Below are 26,289 nucleotides of genomic sequence, written 5' to 3' on the forward strand. Positions count from 1 at the left end.
TCATGTAGTTTACCCAAGAGTTGGTTCTTTCCCATCTGAAGGCATTTATCTTACACTATGTGAAGTAATTTGCAAATTTCTGATTGCAAAAGATTTCAGATTATCAAATGCTAGAGCAGGATTGGGCAAACTACAACCTTTGGTCCAAATGTGGCCACCAGTCTTTGCCGGAGCATGTCCCTGTGTGCCATCTTGGGGAGGTGGTGTAGCACAGTAACTGCCTAAATTCTCTAGCCCTCAGTTTCCTCATTTCTAAGTGGAGGTAATAATAGTACCTGCTTCATAGGGTTGTTGTACGGATCTAATGGACTAATGCATGTACAGCACTTGCCCAGTGCCTGGACGCAAACAGAGAGCCTTGGCTATTTGTGTAGTATTAGTTATTATTATTGATGTTTCAGCTTATACGCCCCCTGCTGGTTCTGAAGAACACACAGATTTGTCAACTTTGGTTATCTGACAAAAGTAAAAATATGAGTAGTCCTAGACAGTACTCACAGAAAAATCTCAAGTGTTTTTAGTTTTTTAATTTAAATTTATTTATTTATGGCTGCATTGGGTCTTTTGCTGTGCGTGGGGCTTTCTCTACTTGTGGCGAACGGAGGCTGCTCTTTGTTGGGGTGCATGGGCTTCTCATTGTGGTGGCTTCTCTTGTTACAGAGCACGGGCTCTAGGCACGCGGGCTTCAGTAGTTGCGGCACTCGGACTCAACAGTTGTGGCTCGCGGGCTCTAGAGTGCAGGCTCTTAGTTGCTCTGTGGCATGTGGGATCTTTCCGGACCAGGGCTTGAACCCGCGTCCCCTGCATTGGCAAGAGGATTCTTAACCACTGTGCCACCAGGGAAGTCCTCAGGTGTTTTTAATCTTCCTAGAAAACTTTAATGCTCTGGAATGCTCTTAATGACCTGATTTGTGAGCATTTTCAAAACAACTGTAAAGCAGAAAGCTCAAGTTGTCTTAGTTCTATCTTATACGGCACCCCATTATGTGCATCAGTCTCACTGTTCCCACAAGTCTCTTGGAGATACTATCATGAAGATGACTGGCTCAGTGGACCTCACCTTTTAGTATCATTACGTCCTTCTGATGGTATGTTATGCTGGTTCAAGGCCAGGGAGCACCCTTTGCAGGGATTTTCACTTTCATGGGAAAGTCAGCTTCAGCTTATTAAATGTAATCAAGTGGTATCACAAGATCTATCATTATTGGTTTCTGTTACCTCTGATAACATGGAAATTTTGCCCTATGTTCAGGCCATTGCTGTTGCCATTCTTACCACTTCAATCACACAGGCAAGTACACTGTGAGTGACCGAGAACTTGGAGTAAGTTTGCAAAAACACTTCTCTCAGAAAGTGAATCGGATCTGTCTCGAGCGTCAGACATCTCACAGATAAAAAGCTAGATCCAGAAAAACATCTGGCTTTTTGTACTGATGGATGGAGTCTTCCATTTAACTTCTTCAACAACTTTATTATGACCTTTGCAGATAAGCTCATTCCCCCCAGATGTTTGCTCTTCTGCAAGGATTATGTCCAGGACAGGGTTTATTTGCCCCCACGTCGCAGAGCTTCAGACAGGAGAAGCTGTGCACAGAGTTCTGGTCATATTTCTCCTGGATCCTTCTCCCCTGGCCAAATGTCTTCAATTCCCCGACTTGGCTCTGGAGATGAGTTTGTAGGCTGAGGCCTCGCTGTTAGCAATTAGCTTTTTGATTTGTTTCTTCCAATTCCCTTGCTCATAAGCCACTGGCACGCAGGTCATTCGTCCGCCATGGAAGCTCCACCAGCTCAGTCAGACTCATTTTCCTGTAACTGCTCCCGACGGGTGGTGGCCATCTGCTTGAGCAGAAGCCTCCAGTCCTGGGTTCCAATCCATTTAGGGCTTCCCAGGCTGGGTGGCGAGGTGGTGGTCTTGCTAGGGGTCTCGTGTCAGACCACGACGTCTAGTTTAATCGCAGTCTCCTCCACCACGGTGCCCACTGGCATACACGCAGGTCCTTCCCGGGACAACGGCCGCCATCCCGCCTCGCCTGCAGCCCCGGGTTCTCCCGGCCCCTCCAACCTCGGGCCGCACCTCCTAACCGGCCCCCTGACACCCTGGGCCCTGGGCTCGCCGTGCGCTCCCAAATCGAGGTAGCCGTTACTGAGCGGCCAGAGCGGCGCAAGCCCACTCCTAGCGTCTCAGCCTGGGTGACGAGTAGGTTCGGCCAACCCCTCTCAGCACCTCGGCCAATCGAGGCTGTCCACCGGTCGAGGGGCGGCGACTCTGCCCAATTGTGTACCTCCGACAACCCGCGGCTCGCCCAATCGCAACGTGAAGCACCCAATGACGCCTCCGGAAGAAACAAGGAAGGCGGTGGAAAGTGAAGGGGTGTGGCCACAAGGCCCCGCCTCCCACTCTGCGATGTAGGGGTTCTGGGCATGCTCGAGGGAGCCTGGGTTGTGTAGGTTGGAGGCGGTGCCTGAGGTGGGCGTCTAGTCATCGTTAATTCTTTACAGCAATCTTTTAAAACCATTGGTCCACACTGTGAGAGCTAGCTCAACTAAAACTAAACATACCACACTGATCCATTTATCCAAACACAAGGTGTGTAGGTGACACTTTCTGTTTCTGTTTATTGTAAAAAAATAAAATAAAATAAAATCAGTGATATTAAATTTTACTAGTATGTATTATGCAGATTGATCCTCAGCTGAGAGAGGGCGACAGGGTCAAGCTGTATAATACATATTAGCAAAGTTTAATATCACTGATTTTTTTTAAATTTTTATAGAAGTATAGTTGATTTACAATGTTGTGTTTAATTTCTGCTGTACAGCAAATTGATTCAGTTATACATATACTTTTTCATATTCTTTTCCATTATGGTTTATCACAGGATGTTGAATATAGTTCCCTGTGTGATTTCTTTTTTTTAAAGAATAAAAATAAAGGTGAATAGAAGGATCATAGTTCCCTCTCACACCCCACTGGACCAGCTGGACTCCTCCCCAGGGTACCAGTGCCTCACTTTGGAGACTGTGCCCTACAACAATTCCTTTTGTTTGCGGAGGCAGGAGCGGGGCAAAGCTGGAGCCTCTGGAGAAAGACTGCCTAGAATGACCTCAGGCAAATCACTTAACTTCTGTGTGCAATTTCATCGTCCTTAAAATAGGGGGATTGGGACTTCCCTAGTGGTACAGTGGTTAAGAATCTGCCTGCAGGTGACACGGGTTCCAGCCCTGGGCGGGGAAGCTCCCACATGCTGCAGAGCAACTAAGCCCGTGTGCCACAACTACTGAGCCCTCATGCCACAACTAATGAAGCCCGGACACCTAGAGCCCATGCTCCGCCACAAGAGAAGCCACCGCAATGAGAAGCCCGCACACCGCAACGAAGAGTAGTAGCCCCCGCTCACTGCAACTAGAGCAAGCCGGAGCGCAGCAACGAAGACCCAACGCAGCCAAAAAAAAAATTAAAAATTAAAAATAAATAAATAAATAAAATAGGGGGATTAACAGGATTTATCTCATAGGCGTTTGGGGAGGATCCAGTGAGTTAATATAATATTAAAGTGCTTTGAACAATGCCTAACCAGCACACTAATAAGCTCTTACATGATGATGATGTCGAATGAGTAGGTGTAGTCTCGGAGCAGCTCCCTAGTGTTAAGCTGTCCTTACTTCTTTTCAGTTACAGGCTTTGGAATTAGAATGATCTGGTTCCACATTGATTCTCCAAGCATGAGCCTTTCGCCTCATAAAATGTACTTAAACTTTATGAGCCTCTGTTTCCCTCTCTGTAAATGAGAGGTGATGTAAGGATAAAATGACAACTGAATGTAACTTACTTATCACGGTGCCTGACATTTAGTAGATTCTCAGTAAAAAAAAAAAAAAAAAAAAAAAAAGAGCTATAGCAGAGACTAATGTGTTTAGCAGTCCTCACTTCCTTTACCTCCAGGGCACTCCGCTAGACTACAATCCCCAACCTCCCCTCCCGGTAGGTGGGGCCACAAGACGGAGTTCTAGCCAATGGAATGTGGGTAGAACTGATGGCGCACACTTCCCGGTCTGCCTTTCTCTGGAGTGAGAGTGGAACAAGTAATAGCGGAAATAGTGATAGTGATAGCGGATGGAAGGTTCCTGAATCCCCACAGCACTACTTGGAACAGAGTGACTCAATCAAGAAAACCCACGTGGGAGAAATAAAAAATAAACTTGAATTGAGATGCACCGGTAAAATGCGGGGGTTGCTTGTCACAGCCATTAGCCAACCTGACGCATAGCCGTTTCTCTTATTATTGTACTTTTTTTTTTTTTTTTTGGATCTCTCAATACTTCTGACCTCACTTGGCACAAGATTCGTTGTACCTTTTGAAGGTATGCTGTTTGGTGATGGCATTTTAAATGTGTGCACGCTGCTCCTCAACAGGTTTGTAAACCCCTCCTTGAGCTCTTTCTTTTATGCACCCTGCCCCCAGCCCTATGCCTATATCCACAGAGCCAGTTCCTCCAGCACCGCCTGGGGAATGATGAGAGTGTAAGTATCCATAGGTGGGTGCAAAGGTTGTTCCCTACTTCGTCACATTCCTATTTCACCTGTTTTTCTCCTCTCCTCTCCTCTCCTCTCCTTTTCATGGGTTCCTTTTTCTTTTTTAATTTTTATTTTATATTGGAATAGAGTTGATTTACAATGTTGTGTTAGCTTCCGGTGTACAGCAAAGTGATTCAGTTATACATACACATATATCTATTCCTTTTCAAATTCTTTTCCCATTTAGGTTATTACAGAATATTGAGTAGAGTTCCCTGTGCTATACAGTAGGTCCTTGTTGGTTATCTATTTTATATATAGTAATATGTATATGCTAAGCCCAAACTCTGAATTTATCCCTCCTCCCCCTACCTTTCCCCTTTAGTAACCATAAATTTGTTTTCGAAGTCTGTGAGTCTCTTTCTGTTTTGTAAATAAGTTCATTTGCATCACTTTTTTAGATTCCACATATAAGTGATGTCATATGATATTTGTCTTTCTCTGTTTAACTTACTTAGTATGATCATCTCTAGGTCCATTTGTCTTGCTGTAAATAACATTATTGCATTCTTGTTTACAGCTGAATAATATTCCATTGTATGTAATTACCACATCTTCTTTACCGATTCATCTGTCGATGGACCCTTAGGTTGCGTCCCTGTCTTGGCTATTGTAAATAGTGCTACAGTGACCATCGGGGTACACATATCTTTTCAAATTAATTGTTTTTTCCAGATACATGCCCAGGAATGGGATTGCTGCATCATATGGCAACTCTAGTTTTAGTTTCTTGAGGAACCTCCATACTGTTCTAGATAGTGGCTGTACCAATTTATATTCCCACCATCAGTGTAGGAGGGTTCCCTTTTCTCCACACCCTCTATGGATTCCTTTTTCATTTGCTCATTGAGTTAGCAAATGTTGATTGAGCTCCTTCGTACTCTGTGCCAGTGTGAGATTCAGGGATACAGCAGTGAACATGCAAACGCCATCCCATTCCAGAGGAGCTTACAGCCTAGTGGGCAAGTATTTTGAATGTAAAACACTGGTCCATAAGCTCTGTGAGCATCATATCTTTCTTGTGAGCCTTGACATCCCTGGTAATGGTGCCTAACAAGCAATGGAGATATGGTGTTTGGAGGTGGGTAGCAACAGGAAAGGGCTCTTAAAGAAGGTGATGTCCATGGGAATTCCCTGGCGGTCTGGTGGTTAGGACTCTGCTCTTCCACTGCAGGGGGCACGGGTTCAATCCTGGTCAGGGAACTAAGATCCTGTATGCTGCGCAGCACAGCCGAAACAACATAAATTTAAAAATAAATAAATAGATAAATAATTAGCAGGGAACATTAAAAAAAAAAGAGAGAGAGAGGTGAAGTCCAACCTGAGTCCTGAGGTTTGAGTAGGATTCCCCCGAGCAAAGGAGGTTGTGTGGGGCTGGGGACAGTTTCTTCCAGGAAGAGGGAACTGTTGGTACCAATTCTGCAGGCTATGACTCTGGAAAGTGAGGAGGTGAGAGATGAGCCTGGAGAGGTCAGGAGGGGTCAGATCATATTCCAGAAGGCCAAGGAGTTCGGCCCGAGGCATTAACGAACACCTGGGAAGACTAGCAGCTGGTGTTTCACTGGTGAAAAGAATGGGTATAACCTCAGGAGTGATCCAGCTTAGCTTCTCAGGGAAAAGCCTGAGAGCAGCCTAGCTGCTCTAGAAGAACTTTGGCAGGTGTGGCCCCTGACCTGTGGGGACCCAGCCCAGGGCAGTCCAACTGTCTCACTATTTTTGCTGCATTTTGGATTCCACACCTGGGCCCCAGTGGCATGTCTTTCTACCTCTGGCTGTTGTTTGTGTCTAGTCCTCCCCTGGCATGAAAAAGGCCTGTACACCCAGCCCTTGTGCGGGATCTTGGTTCCCCAACCAGGGACTGAACCCGGGCCACGGCAGTGAAAGCATCAAATCCTAACCCCTGGGCCGCCAGGGAATTCCCCATCGTTCTTTTTTTTTTTTTTAAGATTTATTTATTTAATTTATTTTTGGCTGTGTTGGGGTCTTAGTTGCGGCGTGCAGGATCTCCCTTGAGGCACATGGGATTTTTCGTTGCGGCGCGAGGGCTCTTCATTGCGGCGCTCGGGCTTCTCTCTAGTTGTGGCATTCGGGTTTTCTCTTCTCCAGTTGAGGCACGCAGGCTTAGCTGCCCCGCGGCAAGTGGGATCTTAGTTCCCTGACCAGAGATCGAACCCAAGTCCTCTGCACTGTAAGGCGGATTCTTTACCACTGGACCACCAGGGAAGTACCCCATCATTCTTAATATACCCTCTTTAGACCAGCCTTGCAATTCGCTGCTAACCCACTGGCCCAGGCGAATGGGACACATATGTCTTCATTGAGTTTGTCGGCTAGGAAATAACCAATAGATTTATGTAGGCAGCCTAGTTATTCAAACTTATTTCCAAAACTTTCTTAAATTTTCCTCTAATTATTTTCCTCTCTTTTTCTCAATCTAACTCTTGACCAAAGATTTTTCTGCCGGACAGATTTAGTATGGCACAATGGTTTGAAGTCAGACAAAACTGGGTTTGACTCCTGATCTGGTCATCTTTAGCTGTGTTGGCTAGTTCCTTACCCTCTCTGATCCTTGCTTTTCACATCTGTCAAATGGGGATGCTAGACCCAATGAGACAATGTTTGTAAAATGTTTAGCACAACACCTCACCTGTAGTAAGCCCTGTAGGTGGCAGCCACTACTCAAGATTCAAAAAGTGTTTATTGAGCACCTAGTAAGAATCATGTGCTCAAAAAGTAACTCTACATGAGCCTGCTTCTTCTGGGTAGATTTCTCTGTTCTGCTTTTAAATTACCAGGAGAAGGACTTCCCTGGTGGTTCAATGGGTAAGACTCCATGCTCCCCAGGGAGGGGGCCCAGGTTTGACCCTTAGGGAACTAGATCCCGAATGCTGCAACTAAAAGATCCCACACGCTGCAACTGAAGATCCCGAGTGCAGCAACTAAGACCCGGCGCAGCCAAATAAATAAATAAATATGAAAAAAAAAATGACCAGGAGAGAAACATGCTTAGGGAGATAATTTCCAAATTGTGGTCTACAGACCCCTGGGGGGTCCTCTCAGGGAACTGCAAGGGTCAAAACCATTTTCGTAATAATACTAAAACATCCTTTGCCTTTTTCACTGTGTAGACACTTGTACGGTTGGTGGGTAAAACTGCTGGCCCCTTAGCATGAATCAAGGCAGTGGCTCTAAATGGTACTATTAGCCATGGCGTTCTTTTTTTTTTTTTTTTTTTGCGGTATGCGGGCCTCTCACTGTTGTGGCCTCTCCAGCCACTCCGCGGCATGTGGGATCTTCCCGGACCGGGGCACGAACCCGTGTCCCCTGCATCAGCAGGCGGACCCCTCTCAACCACTGCACCATCAGGGAAGCCCCAGCCATTGCATTCTTCATTGCCATGCTCTTGCAGGAAAAAAGGAAGGCCAGTTCTACTTTAGAATGTCCCTGATGAAGCAGTAAAAATGATTTTATTAAAGCTTAACCCTTGAGGACATACCTTTTTAGTATCTTGTCCGACAAAATGGGAAGTACACAAAAGGCACTTTTCTGAGGTGTACCAAGGTACGATGGTTGTCTCCAAGAAAAGGACTTGTATGACTCAGTTGCCCGCTGAACTAGCTGCTTTTCTCCGGGACCACCATTTTTAGCTGAAAGACAAACTATGGCTGTTCAGACTGAGATATAAAATAGATCTGCCATCCACTTGACTGCCCCTCAACCTGGCAGCCTTGTCATCATTGGGACATCTAAACCCACATGGGGACCCAGGAGCCTCCTCAGATGCCACAGGATGAAGGGTCGCTGGCTCCACAAACCCCACTTCCCCTTGGACCCAGACAAGTGAGCATTTTAGAAATAGAAGGAACTCCCTGGTGGTCCCGTGGTTAGGACGCCATGCTCTCACTGCTGAGGGCCTGGGTTCAGTCCCTGGTTGGGGAACTAAAATTCCATAAGCTGCAGCGCGGCCAAAAAAAAAAAAAAAAAAAAAAACAGAAAATGTATATCTCCCTTAAAACCTAAATATCACCAGGAAGGTTGGAACTCTAAATGGTAACGCACGTGAACAAATGACGGTAACGTAACTGACCAGGATACCAGCAAAAGTGCCATTTCAATGAGATTATTTTTATTGTGGTAAAACAGACATAACATAAAATTGACCATTTTAACTACTTTAAAGTGTGCAATTTCGTGACATTCAGTACACTTGCCATGTGGTACAACCATCCCCTCTAGTTCCAGAACTGTTTCATCATCCCAGAAGGAAATCCCACAGCCATTAAGCGGTCAGTCCCCATCCCCCCTCCCCCCAGCCCCTGGCAAACACTAATCTGCTTCCTGTCTCTACGGCTTTGCCTGTCTGGGGTGTTTCGTATAAATGGAATTATATAATATATGGCCTTTTGCATATGGCTTCTTTCTCTTAGTGTAAAGTTTTCAGGGTTCATCCATGTTATAGCACGTAACAGAACTTCTTTCCTCTTTTTTTATTTTTTAAAGTTTTTTTAAAATTAATTAATTAATTAATTTATTTATCTTTGGCTGCGTTGGGCCTTCGTTGCTGCGCGCGGGCTTGCTCTAGTTGCGGCGAGCGGGGTCTACTCTTCGTTGCAGTGTGCAGGCTTCTCTTGTTGCGGAGCATGGGCTCTAGGAGCGCGGCTTCATTAGTTGTGGCACGCGGGCTCAGTAGCTGTGACTCGTGGGCCGTAGATCACAGGCTCAGTAGTTGTAGCTCATGGGCTTAGTTGCTCTGCGGCATGTGGGATCTTCCCGGACCAGGGCTCGAACCCGTGTCCCCTGCATTGGCAGGTGGATTCTTAACCACTGTGCCACAAGGGAAGTCCTAGTACTTCTTTCCTTTTAATGGTTAAATAATATTTCAATATGAATCTACCACATTTTGTTTATCCCCTCATCGGTTGGCAGACATCTGGGTTCTTTCTATCTTTTGGCTATTGTGAATAATGCTGCTATGAACATTCCTGTATACGTTTTTGTTTGAACCTCTGTTTTCTACTCCTTTAGGTATACACCTAGGAGTGGAATTGCTGGGTCATGTGATAATTCTATGTTTAACTTTTTGAGGAACCACCATACGGTTTCACATAGCAGGCACACCAGTTTACATTCCCACCAGCAATGTATGAGGGTTCCAGTATCTCTCCATCCTCACCAACACTTGTTATTTTCCATATAGCCATCCTAGTGGGTGTGAAGTTGTATCTCACTGTGGTTTTGACTTGCGTTTCCCTGATGGCTAATGACGTTGAGCATCTTTTCATCTGCTTATTGGCCATTTGCTTATCTTTGGAGAAATGTCTATTCAAGTCCTTTATCCACTTTTTCATGGGGTTGTTTGTCTTTTTGTTAGTGAGTTGTGTTCTTTAGATATTCTGGATGTAGATATATAGTTTGCAAATATTTTTTTCCCATTTTGGGTTTTCTTCTCCCTTTCATGATAGAAAGTTATATTTTGAAATCTATTATTTCTCCAGTACCTACATTTCTGGGATCCTGACACAGAGGGCAAGACCTGATTCCTAGATTCTCCTGCCAGTGACCTTCCTTTATTCTACCTTTATCCTCACCTCCCCATCACGTGTCATATCCCTCAGTTGGTATGGCTTCCCAGGGGGCTCCATGTTGAGGAAGATTCTGACATGGTTCCTTGGGAAGGAGGTCCACAATTTGGAAACTCTGCCATTGGTACAGAAGGGGAGCAGGTGGGATGCCTTTCTGGTACTCGCCATCCCATCCTTTATTTAGGACCCTCCTTAGTGAGCTGCTTCTTTCCTTTCGCTTCCCAAGCCATATCCCTCAATAATTTTTCACTGCCTTTTCTCAGCCGAAGTTGCCAAGTTTTGTTTTCATGAAACCATATAATCAGGCAACTTTGAACTCTCATGAGTTATTTGACAATGTTAAAAAAATGCTGGGGGTTTTAGGTGTGATTATGATATCATGGTCTTGTGAATTTTTTTTTTTTTTTTTTTTTTGCGGTACACGGGCCTCTCACTGTTGTGGCCTCTCCCGTTGCGGAGCACAGGCTCCGGACGCGCAGGCTCAGCGGCCATGGCTCACGGGCCCAGCTGCTCCGCGGCATGTGGGATCTTCCCGGACCGGGGCATGAACCCGCGTCCCCTGCATCGGCAGGCGGACTCTCAACCACTGCGCCACCAGGGAAGCCCCTGATTTAAAAGATCTTTACCTTTCTAGAGATATGCACTGACATAATAATATTCCTTCTACTTTTATATACATTCGAAATTTTCAATACAAAATAAAATAATACAGAAAAACAATCACACCGAGTGCTGAGCAGGAGTGGAATGAGGTGCCCAACATCTTCTGCTGTGTAAGGTGGTGATTTCTTTTACTTGCCCGAAGTTGCCAAGTTTTAAGTCTTATCCTCACACTTCTTTTATTCCCCAGTCTTGGCTCTCTCCTTTTCCTGGGTCTTTCTCCTTAGAGGAAAATGGAGGGCACATTCCTAAGACTCAGGTGTGATGTGACAAGAAATTGCTGGCATTCCCTGTCCTGAACTCCCTTTGGCATGAGCCCGGCAGAGGAGACCTTGCTTTTAAGCCCACCTGTGTCAGGTGCTGAGACCCAGATGCTGTCCACCTTGATGTGAGTGCCAAGGTCTGTGCTGGGCCCCCTGCTGCCTGTTCAGATCCAAGTGTCGTATTTTTACCTCAAGGCTCCCATTCCTACTGGAATGCACATTCCCTGGGATGTGGCCACTTTTCTGATGGCCAGCAGCCAGCCCGTGGTCCCCTCCCAGTGCCCAGATGCTCCCATCTCCAGGCCTTTGTTCAAGCTGGTCCCTCCATCTGGAATGTCCTTCCCCAGTCTCCTCTGATGAAACTCCAGTCTTCCTTCAAAGCCTGGTGTCAAAAACACCTGTCCCAAGAAGGCTCCCCCAGCCTCCCCAGCTGGAACCGATTTCTCCCCGGAATAGGATTCTTTTTTCCCTCCAGTTAAGATGACTACATTTTCTGAACTGTAATTGGGACTCACACTCTCTGTCATTAGTACAATTGCCTTTTGGAGAACAGGTGCAGAGAGTATGAAAGCGGGCCCATCCAGGAATCCTGGCACATACGATCACTGCACAAATTGTAGGCCTCACATTCCTAGATTGTACTGCAAGTTACTGCAGTTCTGGGCCAGGAGGATGCACTAGACCAGCTCAGAGCCAGGCTCCAACGATTCAGAGCCAGGCTCCAATGATTCAGACCCAGCTCGGGCCCATGCCTATGTAATAGGAAAGAAACTTCGTATTCTATTACAGGTTGATCACTAAAGGGATGTTGCCTATAAGCTTAAATTATACATCATGGCCCATCTCTGGGAACCCTGCCTCCCAGGTAATGAGCATTAAGCTAAAATATCTTTATTTAGCTCACAGGAAACATCCTGATCAGGCCCACCTGAGAATGACTGCAGGAAGGAAGAAATTAACACAACCCTCCTGGAGGCTGACCTGAACCAGGAAATATTGACTTTACTCCTTCCCCTTTCGGTATAAAAGAAGCCTGAATTCTAAGTCAGGCAAGATGGTTCTTTGGGACACGAGTCCACCGTCTTCTCGGTCTGCTGGCTTTCTTGATAAAGTCGCTATTTCTTGGCCCAACAACTCATGTCTTGATTTATCGTCCTGTCTTGCCACAAGCAGTAGGAGCTTGGACTTGGTAACACCTGGAGGTAGTGAGAGCTTGATGAATCAGTTTTTATTATTGTTGGGTTTTTTTTTTTTTGAAAACCCCTTAACTTGAGAGTTTCTTGAACAGAGGGATGATTTATTTATTTTTAATTAATTAATTAATTAGGCTGCATGGGGTCTTAGTTGTGGCACCGAGATCTTCGTTGCAGCGTGTGGGCTCTCTAGTTGTGGCATGCGGGCTCTAGAGTGCACGGGCTTAGTTGCCCTGCGGCATGTGTGATTTTAGTTCCCTGACCAGAGATCAAACCTGCATCCCCTGCATTGGAAGGCGGATTTTTAACCACTGGACCACTAGGGATGTCCCAGATGATTTATTTCTCATCTTGCCATTTCTCAGCACTCTGACTGGTCTTGCCATACTAGATCTCAGTAAATATTTTTTGCAGTCAGATGGAATGTCTTCGTTAGACAGAATGAGTGGAGGTTTGGATAAGACATGGGGTGGGGAAGCACAGAAGGTCCTGAGAACCAGAAAGATTATCTACAAATAATCTGCCATCAGTCTTCCCCTCTCTGTACACATATGCTGCTCCCTCCATTGGCAGTGGGGGTGGGGGAGTTCTGAGGTAGCCCTGTGACTCACTTTGACTGACAGAATGCACTCCTAAGAGGCCTGTCAGCTTCCACGTACACTCCTTTGGAAGCCAGTTGCCATGCTATAAGGAAACCCAGACTGTTCTGCTGGAGAGAGAGGCCACAAGGAGAATCCTGGAGCATGAGACACCTCATGGTGGAAGAGACAGTGCAGCAGCATGAGTGACCCCTGTCAGTACAAGGTGGAAGAGAAGACCCTTCCAAAACACCACCAAGTGGTGAGAAATTACAATTTGTTGTTTCAAGCCACTAAGTTTCGGGGCTGTTCGTTACACAGCAAGTGATCACTGACAAGGGAAGCTCCAATGTGTCTGAGATGAAAAAGGAATAACAGTAAGAACCAACATGTACTGAATGCCCACTAGATGCCAGCTTGTGCCAACAGCCAATATACGTCATCTCATTCAACTTCTCACGACAGACCTCTTCCCCAATTTTCAGAGGCTCAACAAATCAGAGGCACTTGTCTAAAGACACACAGTAAATGAGGATAGAGACAGAATCTAACTCAGGTCCGTCTGACTCCAACTCCCGCACTTTTTTTAAACCATGGTTCCATGCTGGGGGCAAGTCCAGGGGAAAGGCATAGACCCAGTGCCTGATTCTGGCTTTAGCTTGGACACCCACTGAGGAGGTGAGCTGAGGTGAGCTGGCTGGGCCTCTGTGCTTGCTGGAGCCTGTGGGTGGTGTGCATGGCCATGCTGTGGACAAGATGCAGGCTCTGAGTGGCTGAAGGGAGGCTACATCCCAGAAGTCTTAGGAAATTATTCTCCCAGAGAGAATATTCTAGCTTCTCCCAGAGCTAGATGGGGCCCCCAGGAGAGGCTGCGGGGGCTGCCCCCAGGCTCTGGGCGGGACCAAGCGCTTTTAAGGCTGGCTCCCTATTTGTGGTCAGTGTCTAGTGGTCCTCCGCTTCCCTTCCCTTCAGTTGGACACTGATTTGCCAGAGCTTTCTGAGGTCTGGATGGCCAGAGAGGCTCTCCTATCCATCTGACAGCCAGGCGGTGGTGGGTGAAGATCCGGTAGCCTCAACCGATTGATCTGTAAAATGGGGTTGATGATAGACCCTAACTCACAAAATCATGGTGAAGAGCCTGGGATATACAGAAAGTGGGTGCAGCCACAACAAACCCTCAACAAATGTGCGTTCTCCTTCCTACTCAGCTCTGTCACCAGCTCCCTGTGGGAACTCAGGCAAATCACTGAATCTGTGTTTTCATTTCCTTACCTGAAAGTGCTCAATAAAAGGGGAGTATTCTTGATGGAGGGATGAAAGAAACCCAGCAAAATCTTAGACTCTCCAGGCAGTGGATTGATGAGGGAAAGCTCTTCTGGCTTTCTTTTGAGGCCGGGACTGGACAGAGCACTAGCAGAGGTCAAATTCTTTCTCTGAGAGTCTCAAGATTCTCTCTCCCTTCATTTTTTTTCTTGTTTCGTTCAATCATCTTTCGTTAAGCACCTACGAAGTGTCACAGATTGTGGTCCAGGTGCTGGGGAATTAAAAAATGAATAATTCAGTGAGTCTATTTGGATGAGCTCCTAGTCTTGTAGGGGACACAGATATGTATAAAAATGACGACCATCGGCAAGACTGGGGCTGTGATCGAGGGAATGTCGGAGTGTCCAGTGGGGGCTAGAGAAGAAAAAAGAGAAAGAGAAAGAAAGAGAGAAGGGAGGGAGCATAAAGGGAGGCAAATTTCCAAAGGAGTGAAAGGAAAAATAAGACCTGAATCTGACCAATGACAGGGCTTCCCATATTCCACGTGAAATTAATGCAAAGGAGATCCATATCTAGCCATAACATGGTTTTAAAAAAGAAAATCATGAATAAAGAAATATATTTAAAAGTATTTTTTTAATTAATTTATTTATTTTTGGCTGCATTGGGTCTTCGTTGCTGCACGCGGGCTTTCTCTAGTTGTGGCGAGCGGGGGCTACTCTTCGTTGCGGTGCGCGGGCTTCTCATTGCGGTGGCTTCTCTTGTTGCGGAGCACGGGCTCTAGGCGCACGGGCTTCAGTAGTTGCGGCTTGCGGGCTCAGTAGTTGCGGCTCGCGGGCTCTAGAGCGCAGGCTCAGTAGTTGTGGCACACGGGCTTAGTTGTTCCACGGCATGTGGGAATCTTCCTGGACCAGGGCTCAAACCCTTGTCCCCTGCATTGGCAGGAGGATTCTTAACCACTGTGCCACAAACAGGGAAGTCCCAAGAAATATATTTATAAGTATTATGCAAAAATATTAAATTTCAATGTAACAAAAAACAGTGATCACATTTTGGGACAAATAAAATTATGTATTCAAGAAATCTGTAATTTGCTGTGAGAGGTAGATGAAATTCTCCCTTGGGCTCAGTTTGGGGGTCCAAAGAGATTTCTCCACTCACGGGCAGAGCTGCAAGTTTCCTGATATGTAAAAGCAGCAGAAGAAAAAAAGAGCCTAAACTGAACAAACTCTTGCCCATTGGTTCATGCCAGCTCTCCCCAGCTTTGCCCTGCTCAGTGCACTCATTCCATACCTCCTTTCAGTGTTCCAACCCTGGGTAGTGCTGTTTACTTTTTAATAACTTTAATGAAATGAAACCGTCTCCTTGAATGTCCCTCTCTACATCGCAGGCAGTCTCTTGGAGCTAAATGACCCCAAGGTCCAGCCTTGGTCCAGCCTTCATGCTCTGCTCTCTTCCTCCTCTTTCCTATCTCTGTCCTCTCTGGGTCCTGGGTTCTGGGAGAGCTTAGATGGGCACCTTCACAGTCCTAGAGAAATCCCAGGTGCCAGCCCCGGTTGACGGCATCAGGTCACAGACAACAGCCCCCCTACCTGCCCCAGCATCTTAGCCTTGTTTTCCCCAGGAAAGGCTCAAACGTCAGAGTAGCACTGCTGGGTTCAAATCCTTGCTCCACCACCTATGCCATTAGTGACCTCGATTTCCTTAAAGTGGGAACAATAACTGTCTCCCAAGCATTGAATTATCTCTTGTAAAGTGCCTAGCAGCCTGCCCAGCTGGGAAAAGTGCTCAATAAACAGTACCCATCATCGTGGCTGTTGTCACCCCAGAGAAGTGCAGAATGAGAATGATTTCCTGAATCCGTGACAAAACCTGGGGTTTGTGGTACAAGTGAAGCACCCGCTGCCATTTAAATCCCACGGACTTAGCAGCCTTTGCTGTCCCCAGAGGGCGTCACTCCCCTTCTCGATCTGCCACCAGAGCAGAACACTTGTCCACTTGACTTTCTCTCTGCTTGCCATCTGTAATATTTCCTCACCTGTCTTTCAGAGCACTCAAAGCCCTCCAAACTTTTCATCTTTTTTTTGCTTCTCTCTCACCAGATAATAAAAAGAGGTAACCTCCTGGTTCTTAAAGAGTTCCTGAGTCCCTTACCTCCCAGCCAACAAGGTCAAGGGCCAGACACTCATTCCTCCATTCAACAATACTCAAATATTAAAAAAAATTATTTATTCATTTTTATTTATTTATTTATTGGGCTGCGTAGGGTCTTAGTTGCGGCGTGCGGGATCTTCTCTAGTTGCCCCACTGCATGTGGGCTCTTAGCTCCCAGACCAGGGATGGAATCCGCGTCCCCTGCATTAGAAGGTAGATTCTTAACCACTGAACCACCAGGGAAGTCCCCAACTACATTCAAACATTTATTGAGCGCCTACTGTGTGCCAGGCACCTTGCTCAGTGCTAACCATAACCCTAACCGTAGTCCTACTCAGGCTGAAATGGGTTAACTTTCCTCCCAGGTCTGACTGTGTGGCCTCAGGCAAGTTACTTAACCTCTCAGAGTCTCCATTCCTCACCTGTGAACTGGAACAATAATATCTGCCACTGAGTTGGGATTAAATGAGACCAACCACTCCCCTGCGGCTGGCGTTCACCGTTGGTGTTTACGGTGTATATGGACAATTGCCAGAAATGATTTGGATTCCAGGCTCCAGATACGTTTCTTTTTGTCTTTGCTTTTTCAAATCGTTTGTTTTCCTAATTGCCAAAGCATCTAGAATTAAAAAGTGAGTATCCCCCTCAGCCCTCGCGACCTCACACCGCAGAGGTAACCAAGAGCAGAGCGCATTCTCCCTGACCTTTTGTCTTGCATTCACACAAATACACAAACACTCAAGGGAATTGGTTTATTACGTTTCATCTTACGAAAATGGAATAAAGTATCTAGACTGTGCAACAACCTTGCTTTTGAAGTAACAATGTATTATTACTTCAGTTTCCTTTCCGTGCTTACATCAAATACGTATTTTAACAAGATCCGGGCTCACGGTCTGGCAGCAGGCGCTGCGGTTCTGCAAGGGGAGGGGGCGGAGATCCAGGCTCTCACCCCTCCCTTCCCAACCCTCCCTGCGTCAGGGCCTCACCCGCCCCGGCCCCCTCCAGCCTAGCCCCCCTTCTTCCGGACCTCTCTCCCTGCCTCTCGCCCCAACCCCCTTCACTGGGCCTCCTCCCCTTCCCCGCCCCCCCCACCCCACGGATCCCTCCCCCTTCTCTCCGCGGGCCCCTTCTAGGGCCTCCGCCCCGGGTCCTCTTCCCAGGCCCCTTTTCCCGGCTCCGTCCCCTGGGCCCTCCAGCCCCTCCTCCGGGCCCCTCCCGCGAGCCCCTCCCCCTCCCAGGTCTCCCATCTCTCATACCCCTCCCCCTCCCGGGACCCCAGCCTCCTCACGGGCCCGGGGGCGGGGCGGGCGTCGCGGATCCCGGGAGGCGCGGCAGGGGGCGCTGCGCTGGCCGAGGCGCGGCTGCGGGCGGCGGCGGCGGCGCCAGGAGGAGGCGGGGGCGGTGGCAGGCGGGGGGCGGGGAGCCGAGCGCGAGAGGGAGACGAGCGGCTAGACATAGGCTCCGAGGCTCCAGCGAGCGAGCGACGAGCGAGCCCGGGAGGGAGGGAGCGAGCTAGCAGCCGCGCCGCCGCCTCGCAATCCGCCGCCATCCCGCCGCCTCCGCGCCCGACCGCCGCCCGACCGCCATCGCCCGGCCCAGTCGCGCCCGCGGAATCAGACCAGGTGGGCCTGGGGCGCGGGGCGGCGCGGGGCCGGGGCGGCGGCGGCGGCGGCGGCGGGCGCGGCGCTAAGATGGAGGCGGCGCGGCCCGGCCGGCTTTGTCTCGGCGGCGGCTGACTGACAGCGGCGCCCGGGCCCGGCCGACCTTTGTCCGCGAGCACCGGGCTCGGCCCGCCCCGCGCCGCCGCCGTTGGCCCGCGGGGCCGGGCCGGGGGCGGCCGAGGGGCGGCGGGTGGCCAGCTCGCCATTGTTGTGGCGGCGCCGCGCGGCTTGGGCTCGGCTGACTGCGGGGTCGGGCCGCTCCCCCCGCCGGGCCCGCAGCCCCCGCACCCCGGGGCCGGGCCTGGGCGCAGCGCGGCTGGGTGCCTCCGGGGGAGGGGCCGTCGGGGCGGACAGGTCCCCGGAGCCCCCGGAGTCGCCTTTCCGCCCCTCATTCTGGCGGCCGCGAATGCCTCGGCGGTCGGGGGCGTCGGGGCTGGTTTCCTGCCGCCCGGCCCCATCTTGCTTCCTAGCGAGAGCGGCTCCGGGTTGCAGAGCCGGGGTCGCGGCGACCCTCGGGGCCGGCGGTCGGGGGTGGAGTCGCCTAGCCTTTGCGGGTCCCCCCGGGTGTCCCCGAAGTTGATGGTCAGGGGTGGCTGGCCTGTGTGCCAGGGACAGGGGGTTAACAGCCGCCCAGACGGCCGCGGTTTGAGTGCGGGAAGAAGAGGATTATTTTCAAAACACTTAATGCTCTGTTGCTGAAAATGTTTAATAATAAACAGGATGTCGCTGCTCAGGGCCTGCCAGATGGGTTTTTTTTCCTCCTTTCCTTTCTTTTTTTTTTCCCTACCTCTGCCTTCTGAGTAAAACCTAGCACTGTTGAAATCGCGGGTCTCTGAAGAGTGTATTTGCCTACATAAAATTGGAAGGCGTTTTTTTCCTTTTCTTTTCTCCCTCTTTCTAAATATCGTGGGAGGTCCGAGCCCACCTTAGGCAAGCCGAGGAGGTGTTTTTCAGGGGAATGGTTCGCTTGAAGGAAGTGGGAGAAGGGCTGGGGGAGGCTCTCCGGAGTGTGTCATTTGCTAAATGGCTGCCCGGGAGAAACCTTTAGAAGGCTTTGGTTTACAGGATTGTTAAATTGCCCCTGAGATTTTTTTTTTTTTCCTTTAAGGTTTGGTATGCATTTTAAGTGCTTTGTATATTATAATCTACTTTGGTTTTTGTAATCATCCGTTTGAAGTCTTAGCGTGGTTTCTCCGAATACAATTGCAGCCATCTAGCCCAGTGTGCGCAGTGCTGTGGTGGAAGGAGGGACTGGGGAGGCCCAGGCTTTGGGGTGCAAATCCTGCTTCTGTCGAGAGCTCTGGAATTCTCGGAGCCTTCATTGGCATACGTAGGGACATTGCATCCTCCCCCTGAAGGTGGTTGAAGGACCTACTGCCACACAGTTGGTGCTTAATAGTTGCTTCTCCTGTGGCTGTTTGTATGCCTGCCATCAAGTCCTAGGGTGGAAGTTAGCCACTTGTGGTGCCACCCGTTGTGCTGAGCCGTCAGGTGGATGCCACAGGTGCTGGGCTAAGGCATGGCCAGGGGAAGACTTCAGGGCACAGAACATCACTGGGTTCCTGCTTATTACGTGCTGGGCCTCTGTGGGGAGACAAGGATGGGAAAGAGCAGTATTTGGAGCCCTCAAGGACTACATAGACCTGGGCTGTGTGGTGGTAGGTCTCTGTCTTTGGATCCGAGGTGCCTGCCTCTTCTGAGGCTGTTCCTGCAGCTGGGGTTAAGGCACAGCAGAACAGTACAAGACACTAGATGCTAAGGACAACAAGCAGAGGCCCAGGGAGTCTCTGCCTCTTGAGGATAACTGTTTTCCTTTGGGAATGGCAGAAAATCATTTGCTTGTTTGGGCAAGTGTGTCTCTTGGAGCCTGGATTCTGGTCCTCTTTGGGTTACCGTACACAAGGTTCAGTCTCAGCTCCTGCATCTGTAAAATGGGAATAATTAAGTCTTGCCTTGGGTATCTGTTGGGTCCCTTGGGAGCCTCACATACTGTTTGCAGCAAAGCACTTCCGTCCACTGGAGGATGATGAAAATGTATGGTTTCGGTTACCTAGTTTTCTGGGTTTTTTCTCCTAGTTCCTGATCTTTTTCTCCTGTTACCTTGGTTGGTGGAACCACCTCAAATTCTATCCGCAGCTAACGTTTTGATTTTGCCTGGAAGCACCAGAATGGCCTAGAGGAGCTAGGCTACTCAGCCAATTCTGGGTTGTGTGCTGTTTATGGGAGACCATAGGAGGGACTGAGGCTAATCCTCAGGGAGACTGACCCAGCCTTGGTCACGGGTGAGGGCTGAGGCCCAGGTTACCTCTGGGCCAAACCTGTAGCTGTTTGTGAAGGGCCTTGGAGACAACTCTGCTTGGACACACGGTGGTTCTGCAGTTTAGTGGGAAATTTGTTTTGGTGCATTTTGGCATTCCCACAGACATCTTGGTTGTGTTGTGTTGTGTTTTTTAAACCTCCTTGGAACCTCCTCCTGGCTGTGTGACTGCGACATTCTAGCGGGTCAGGTCATCCTTTTCCTGCTTCCTGCCTCTTGGCCCATTCTTTATATGTGATTTCAGTCTGGCTCTGCACTGTTGGTTAGCTGGTTGGTTAGGGGAGGTGATGAATTAGCTCAGTCTCCCACAAGCCTTTTTGATTACCTGTGAATTTCAGTTACCACTGGCTCCCTAAAGCTGCTTGCATGGTGGAGGGGCCTGTCATGCCCTGCAACATTCTGGGTCCTCTCCGGGCTCCTTCAAGTGCAAACGGTTAAAGGAGAGCCTGGGGAAGGAAGAGCCGGAAGACCTTGGGAGAGAGGAATTTCAGGAATGGCAAGTCAGAACCAGTTCCAAGGCAGTGTAGTTGCCTGGAGCCCAGCGGGATGTTTGTTATGCCTTTTGGTTGGCCCATCCCCCCACCCCCTTTTAAATTTCACTTCTTTTTTTCCTGAAGGATTATTTTATTGTGCTTTCAGGATTTTTTTTTTTTTTTTTGCCTTGCACAAAGTACTGACTCATGTTGCTAATGGCTGTATGCTGGTTGTGTGTCTCTTTATTCTGCTGGTTTAGGATTGTTCATTTCTATGTTTGTTTCTGTTTCAAACCAGAACAGGCCAGTTGGGCCAGTACACGTATTTCTAAATTTGATAATGAGGCTTCTCTACTTTCAAATGTGCGTATCTTGTTATGGGTGGGCAGGTGTTAAATAGACCCATCTACACTAGATTTTAAAGCGATGCGTTTCCCTCTGAAGAATAAAATTTCCAGCAGAGATCTGTCGGGGTTTGTGTCCTGAAATCTCATATTTTAGTCAGGGCGAACTAGACTATCTTCTTTTCCAATCATAACTTGATTTCTTTCTGAAGATCCTTTTCTGGGGCTTGTACAGACTTGGGAACCTTGGGTCTGTCATTTGAACAAATAAATAAGGGCGTAATCTGAAAAATATATGTATGTATAACTGAGTCATTTTCCTGTACACCTAAAACTAACAATACTGTAAAGCAACTATACTTCAATTAAAAAAATAGATAAACAGCGAGGATTTACTGTATATCAAAGGGAGCTCATTCAATATCTTGTAATAGTGTATAAGGGAAAATAATCTGAAAAAGAAAAATATATATAACTACATCACTTTGCCTTACCCCTTAAACTAACACATACTTTAAATCAACTATATTTCAAAGAAAAAAAGGTGTGGCCTGTGGTGCTGGAGATGAGAGCGAGGTGAGAGGTGGTAAGCCTTCTGGTGAAATAAAACTGTTTATGACAAGCTTTTGGGTGTACAAAGTGCCGTTTGGACCGGCCTCCTCCCCTGGGAGCGTGGAAGACCTGGGCTGTGCTGTCGGTGATATCACCGAGTCTCTGTGGGTGGCACGTCGGAGTCTGCTCGGGGAGGGAGGCCTGCCCTCGTGACTTGAGCCAAAAGTCTTGGTCGAGTTTGTTCTTAACTGTACTTGTTGATTTTTTTGTTTCATTTTTTTCCCTGTGGCCTGAGCTGAGGGCTGGGTTGCTCTGTAAGGTGCCAGCAGCGTGGTTGGCTTGTGAAGCTTGTGCGTGCAGCAGGAGGTGTCTGTGGGCAAAGTGCAGTCTGAAGTTGCTGGCTGTCCTGGTCCTTCACATTCTTTTTCAGATGACTTCTTTCCGCTCTCACCTCTACAGCTGGTTTTGTAGCTCTGCTCTGTATCCTTTCTTCCTCCTTTCAAGAAAACTACCAGCCTTTTTCTCCTTGTGGTGGTGCAGAAGCAGTATGTATTGCTTTTAGAAGTCGCTGCCGAACATCGGCCAGGCACGGTGCGTTTTTCCCCATTCATAAAAGGAACATTTTCACTGAAAAAAAAAATTGCAAAATACTGAAAAGTATAAAGACAAAAATAAAAACAAAAATCACCTGTAACTTCACCATCCAGAGATACCTGCATTAAGACTGGTGTATTTCTTTCCTTTGATTTTATGGGTTTTTTTTTTCAAAATTAGAAAAATATACTATATACACTATTTACGGATCATAGTTCCTCTTAACGTTATAGTATGTTTCTCTAAGTTACTGAAAGATGATTTTTTAATAATTGCTATTATATGGATATGCCATGATTTGCTTAATTCTCTGTTATTAGACATTTAGGTGGTTGTTACCCATTTTTTGTTATTATAAACATAACTTTAGGGAGCATCCTTGCACGTAAACCTTGGGGTTCACATTGCTGATTATTTCCCACAAGTGGAATTTCCCGGTCGGAGGGTGTGCAGGCCCCTGCTTTGGCTCTCTCTGGGGCAGCACCAGTTTCCTCCATGGTCACTCCATCTTCAGCCTTGGGCACAAGGCAGCCTCCTTCGTGGACCACTGAGTTCTGGGTGTCTCAGTCCTGGCCAAGCCTTTTGATGAGTGGGGCTTGGGGTCTTACTCCATTTCCTGGTATGAGTCTGGACGAGTGTCTTGACTTAAACGTTTATTGTTCTGGGGACGCAGATGTGGATGCCCCACTTGTGTTCCTCAGGAGCTCATGGTCCGGTGCGGGGAGGCAAGCACCTCCTTACAGAGGCCTTCAGGAGCTCCTCAGCCCAACTGCATCATCACCCGCCTGTTGCATCATCTTTCTTAACCCTGTTGCTTTTCTATTTTTTCTTTTTTAAAATATTTATTTATTTATTTGTCTGCATTGGGTCTTAGTTGCGGCACGCGGGATCTTAGTTGCGGGCATGCGGGATCTTTAGTTGCGGGCATGCGGGATCTTTAGTTGCGGCATGCGAACTCTTACTTGTGGCGTGTGGGATCTAGTTCCCTGACCAGGGATCGAACCTGGCCCCCCTGTATTGGGAGCGTGGAGTCTTAACCACTGGACCACCAGGGAAGTCCCCCCTCTTGCTTTTCTTTACAACTCTTTTCACAACTTTACAGTTTTTTTAAACAATTATTTTATTGTGGTAAAATACACATAACATAAAATTTATCATTTTAACCATTTTTAAGTGTACAGTCCAGTGGCATTAAGTACATTCACAGTGTTGTGCAACCACTGTCCATCTCCAGAACTTTATCATCTCAGTAAATTGAAACTCTGCACCTATTAAATACCTGCCGCCCCCCCCCCCCCCGCCCCCCATTCCCCCTGCCCTAGGCCCTGGCAAGTGTCATTTCACTTTCTGTCTCTATGAGTTCGATTAGTCTGGGTCCCTCAGATAAGTGGAATTATCCAATCTTTGTCCTTTGGTGAAAGGCTTCTTTTACCTAGCATAATTTTTCAAGTTCATCTATCTGTGGTGTTGTGATGTGTGTCTGGATTCCATTCCTTTTTAAGGCTGAATAATATTTCGTTACACACACACACACTCCACATTTTCTTTATCCATTCATCTATCGATGGGCGACAACTTGGAAATAGATTTTATTTTTAAATTTATTGAATTGTCCCTCTGCCCCGGTGGAGTGAATGAGTGTCACATGAAGCAGATTCTTTTGCTTCTGTTCCTCCCTGTGCTCTGTGTCTCACACAGAGGGCACTCCGTCAGCACGTGTAGGATGAGCGATGGGGCTACTTAAGGGGGTCTGGTGGGAGCCCACCGAGACGTCGAGCCCAGCTCAGCCTGGGTTCCAGTGGTCAGGGAAGGCCTTCTGGAGAACGTAGCAGACTTGAAGCAAGCACCTCTCGCAAATCGTCAGCGAGCCCTGGAGTATTAAAAATGTGTTTCTACGTTGAAATCAGAAATGCGTGGGCCACGGAAGAACGCTGGCGGGCCAGCTTGCTTTCCAGAGTCTCAGGCCCTTCGACTGCGGACGTGGTGGGAGTGCTCTGGTGGGGCGGGGGCCGGGGCCACCCAGGAGGCAGGCAGGACTTCACCTCCAGTCATTGAGTTGATTCTCCCAGCGTGCTTTGAGCTCATCTCCGTGTGGAATGGGGGGTGAATCTCACTGCAGGACCAACTGGAAAAAGGAGGTCATCTCCTGCGCTCTTTCCACGGTTCCTTTGTGTCTTTAGAGCTTTTTTCGGCAGGTGTTGTTTACATCCAGTTCAGAGCTTAGAGAACTGCTCTGTTCCAGGCCGCGCAGAACATGCAGGCCAGTATGGGAGGGCCGACCTGTCAATGGGTCTGAATGGGCTGAGTGTTCAGAAATAGTTGGGGAGAGTGGAACGTTGCCCTGAAGCATAAAGTGGGATTCTTTCTGATGCAAAATTAATTACAAAAGTATACTTACTGGAAAAAAAAATTAAAAGAAAAAGCAAGGGTACATAGAAAAATGAAAGCTCTTCCTTCTGTCTTCCCAGGTGGTAGCCACTATTTATGGTTTGGTGTGTTTATCCTTCATGTGAATATGGCCCTTTGTAGGCAGGTTTTTTTGTTGTTGTTGCGGTACGTGGGCCTCTCACTGCTGTAGCCTCTCCCACTGCGGAGCACAGGCTCTGGACGCGCAGGCTCAGCGGCCATGGCTCACGGGCCCAGCCGCCCCGCGGCATATGGGATCCTCCCGGACCGGGGCACGAACCCGTGTCCCCTGCATCGGCAGGTGGACTCTCAACCACTGCGCCACCAGGGAAGCACTGTAGGCAGGTTTTTTAAAGAGCAAAAATGAGATCATACTAGTCTTTCTTCATTTTTAAACTTATCATGAGCATTTTTCTGTACTAACATATACAGATCTATCATACTGTTAATGTTTTAAAAATAATACTTAGGAGGTTTTTAAAAAATATGCAAGTGTATGGAAGAAGAAAACAAAAATAGTTCTTAATCCCTTGGCCCAGATATTCCCAGTTGACTTTTTTTAAAAAGTAGTTAGAAAAATTCAATCTGTATTGAAATGCATAAGGGTTCCTCTCCAGTCTCTCTGAAAGGAAACCATTATTTGAAGTTTCTTGTGATTCCTAATAGAAAAAAAAATTATGCATATCATTCATCCATATATATATATATATATATATATATATTCTTAAAGCAGGTTGCCCTTTTCAATTAATGTCCTGGTGTGCTCCACGAGGGCCTTTTTAGATGTATTACATCATTTATTTTAGCAACTACAGAGAATAGTCTGTGGATATACTTGATTTATCCCGTTTCCTATTGGTGGACAGTTGGGCTGTTTCTAATTTTGGGATATTACACAATTTTGGTAGAATTCAGTCAAATTTCTCTTCAAAAACATGTAATTTGTATATAATAGCATGTGAGAGCATGTTCCTGTAGTGTGGACTCTTCCTGTTGAATAGCGTTTTGGTAAGAATTCTGTTAAACTCTTTTTCAAAAAACTTTGTGCCAGTTCATATACAATAGTATATGAGAGCGGGTGTTTCTGAACTGTGGGCTTTCCTAAATGGACAGCTTTTGGGGGTCATTTTGGGCATGCGCATTTCCCAAATCAAGAGCAGTGACTGTTTCAGGCTTCCTGCAGTCGGTGTAGGATCTCAGGCTGTGATTGGTGTGGACACGTGTATCAGAAATGGCGTTTGCTGTGGACTCCCAGTGCAGAAGTGGCCCTGGGCATCTCATTAGGTAAGGCCAGTGGGGGAACCGGCGGGGGGAGGGGCACAGGAAGCCAGATCTTAGTTTGATTTTCCTTATCGACTAAGATGATGGTACTTGGCACAGAGAACCTGGCAGAGAGAATTCAGAGGCCTCCTCCGTTTGGAGTTCTCACATAGCCCTTCTGGAGATTTCTGAGGCTCGCATTACAGCCCTTGGTAGTCTTGTTGTTAATGCATCTTACCGTGGAATTTATCCGGAGGCCTGTGCCTGTTGTGTTCAGTTCTCAACTCAGCCAGTTGGCCGCCGGCCCCGACTTTCCCGGCCTGGTTATTCTAGGAGATCACACCTAGTGGGCGAAGTGACTGTGGAAGTGAAGCCCCTGGAAACGCCTGGGTGGTATTTCATCAGGCTGG

The 26,289-nt window shown here is 47.8% G+C and overlaps 1 protein-coding gene across 22 annotated transcripts in view; it reads left to right on the top strand.

Moving 5' to 3' along the window:
- Positions 1–3,984: 3,984 nt before the first annotated feature.
- The window catches only part of PRRC2B (proline rich coiled-coil 2B), a 98,834-nt gene continuing 76,529 nt past the window's right edge, over positions 3,985–26,289 (top strand). For 10 of the 22 annotated variants that reach the window (XM_079927879.1, XM_079927880.1, XM_079927881.1 and 7 more), the window contains exon 1: positions 17,479–17,894. The gene's annotated coding sequence lies outside the window, so the exon portion shown is untranslated. Of the gene's footprint in view, positions 4,363–17,476; positions 17,895–26,289 lie in introns of those variants that run through there. The other 12 variants (XM_079927874.1, XM_079927876.1, XM_079927892.1 and 9 more) reach the window with 3 other exon arrangements.

This window comes from Stenella coeruleoalba (assembly GCF_951394435.1).
Source record: "Stenella coeruleoalba genome assembly, chromosome: 7".
In the NCBI taxonomy this organism is placed as follows: Eukaryota; Metazoa; Chordata; class Mammalia; order Artiodactyla; family Delphinidae; genus Stenella; species Stenella coeruleoalba.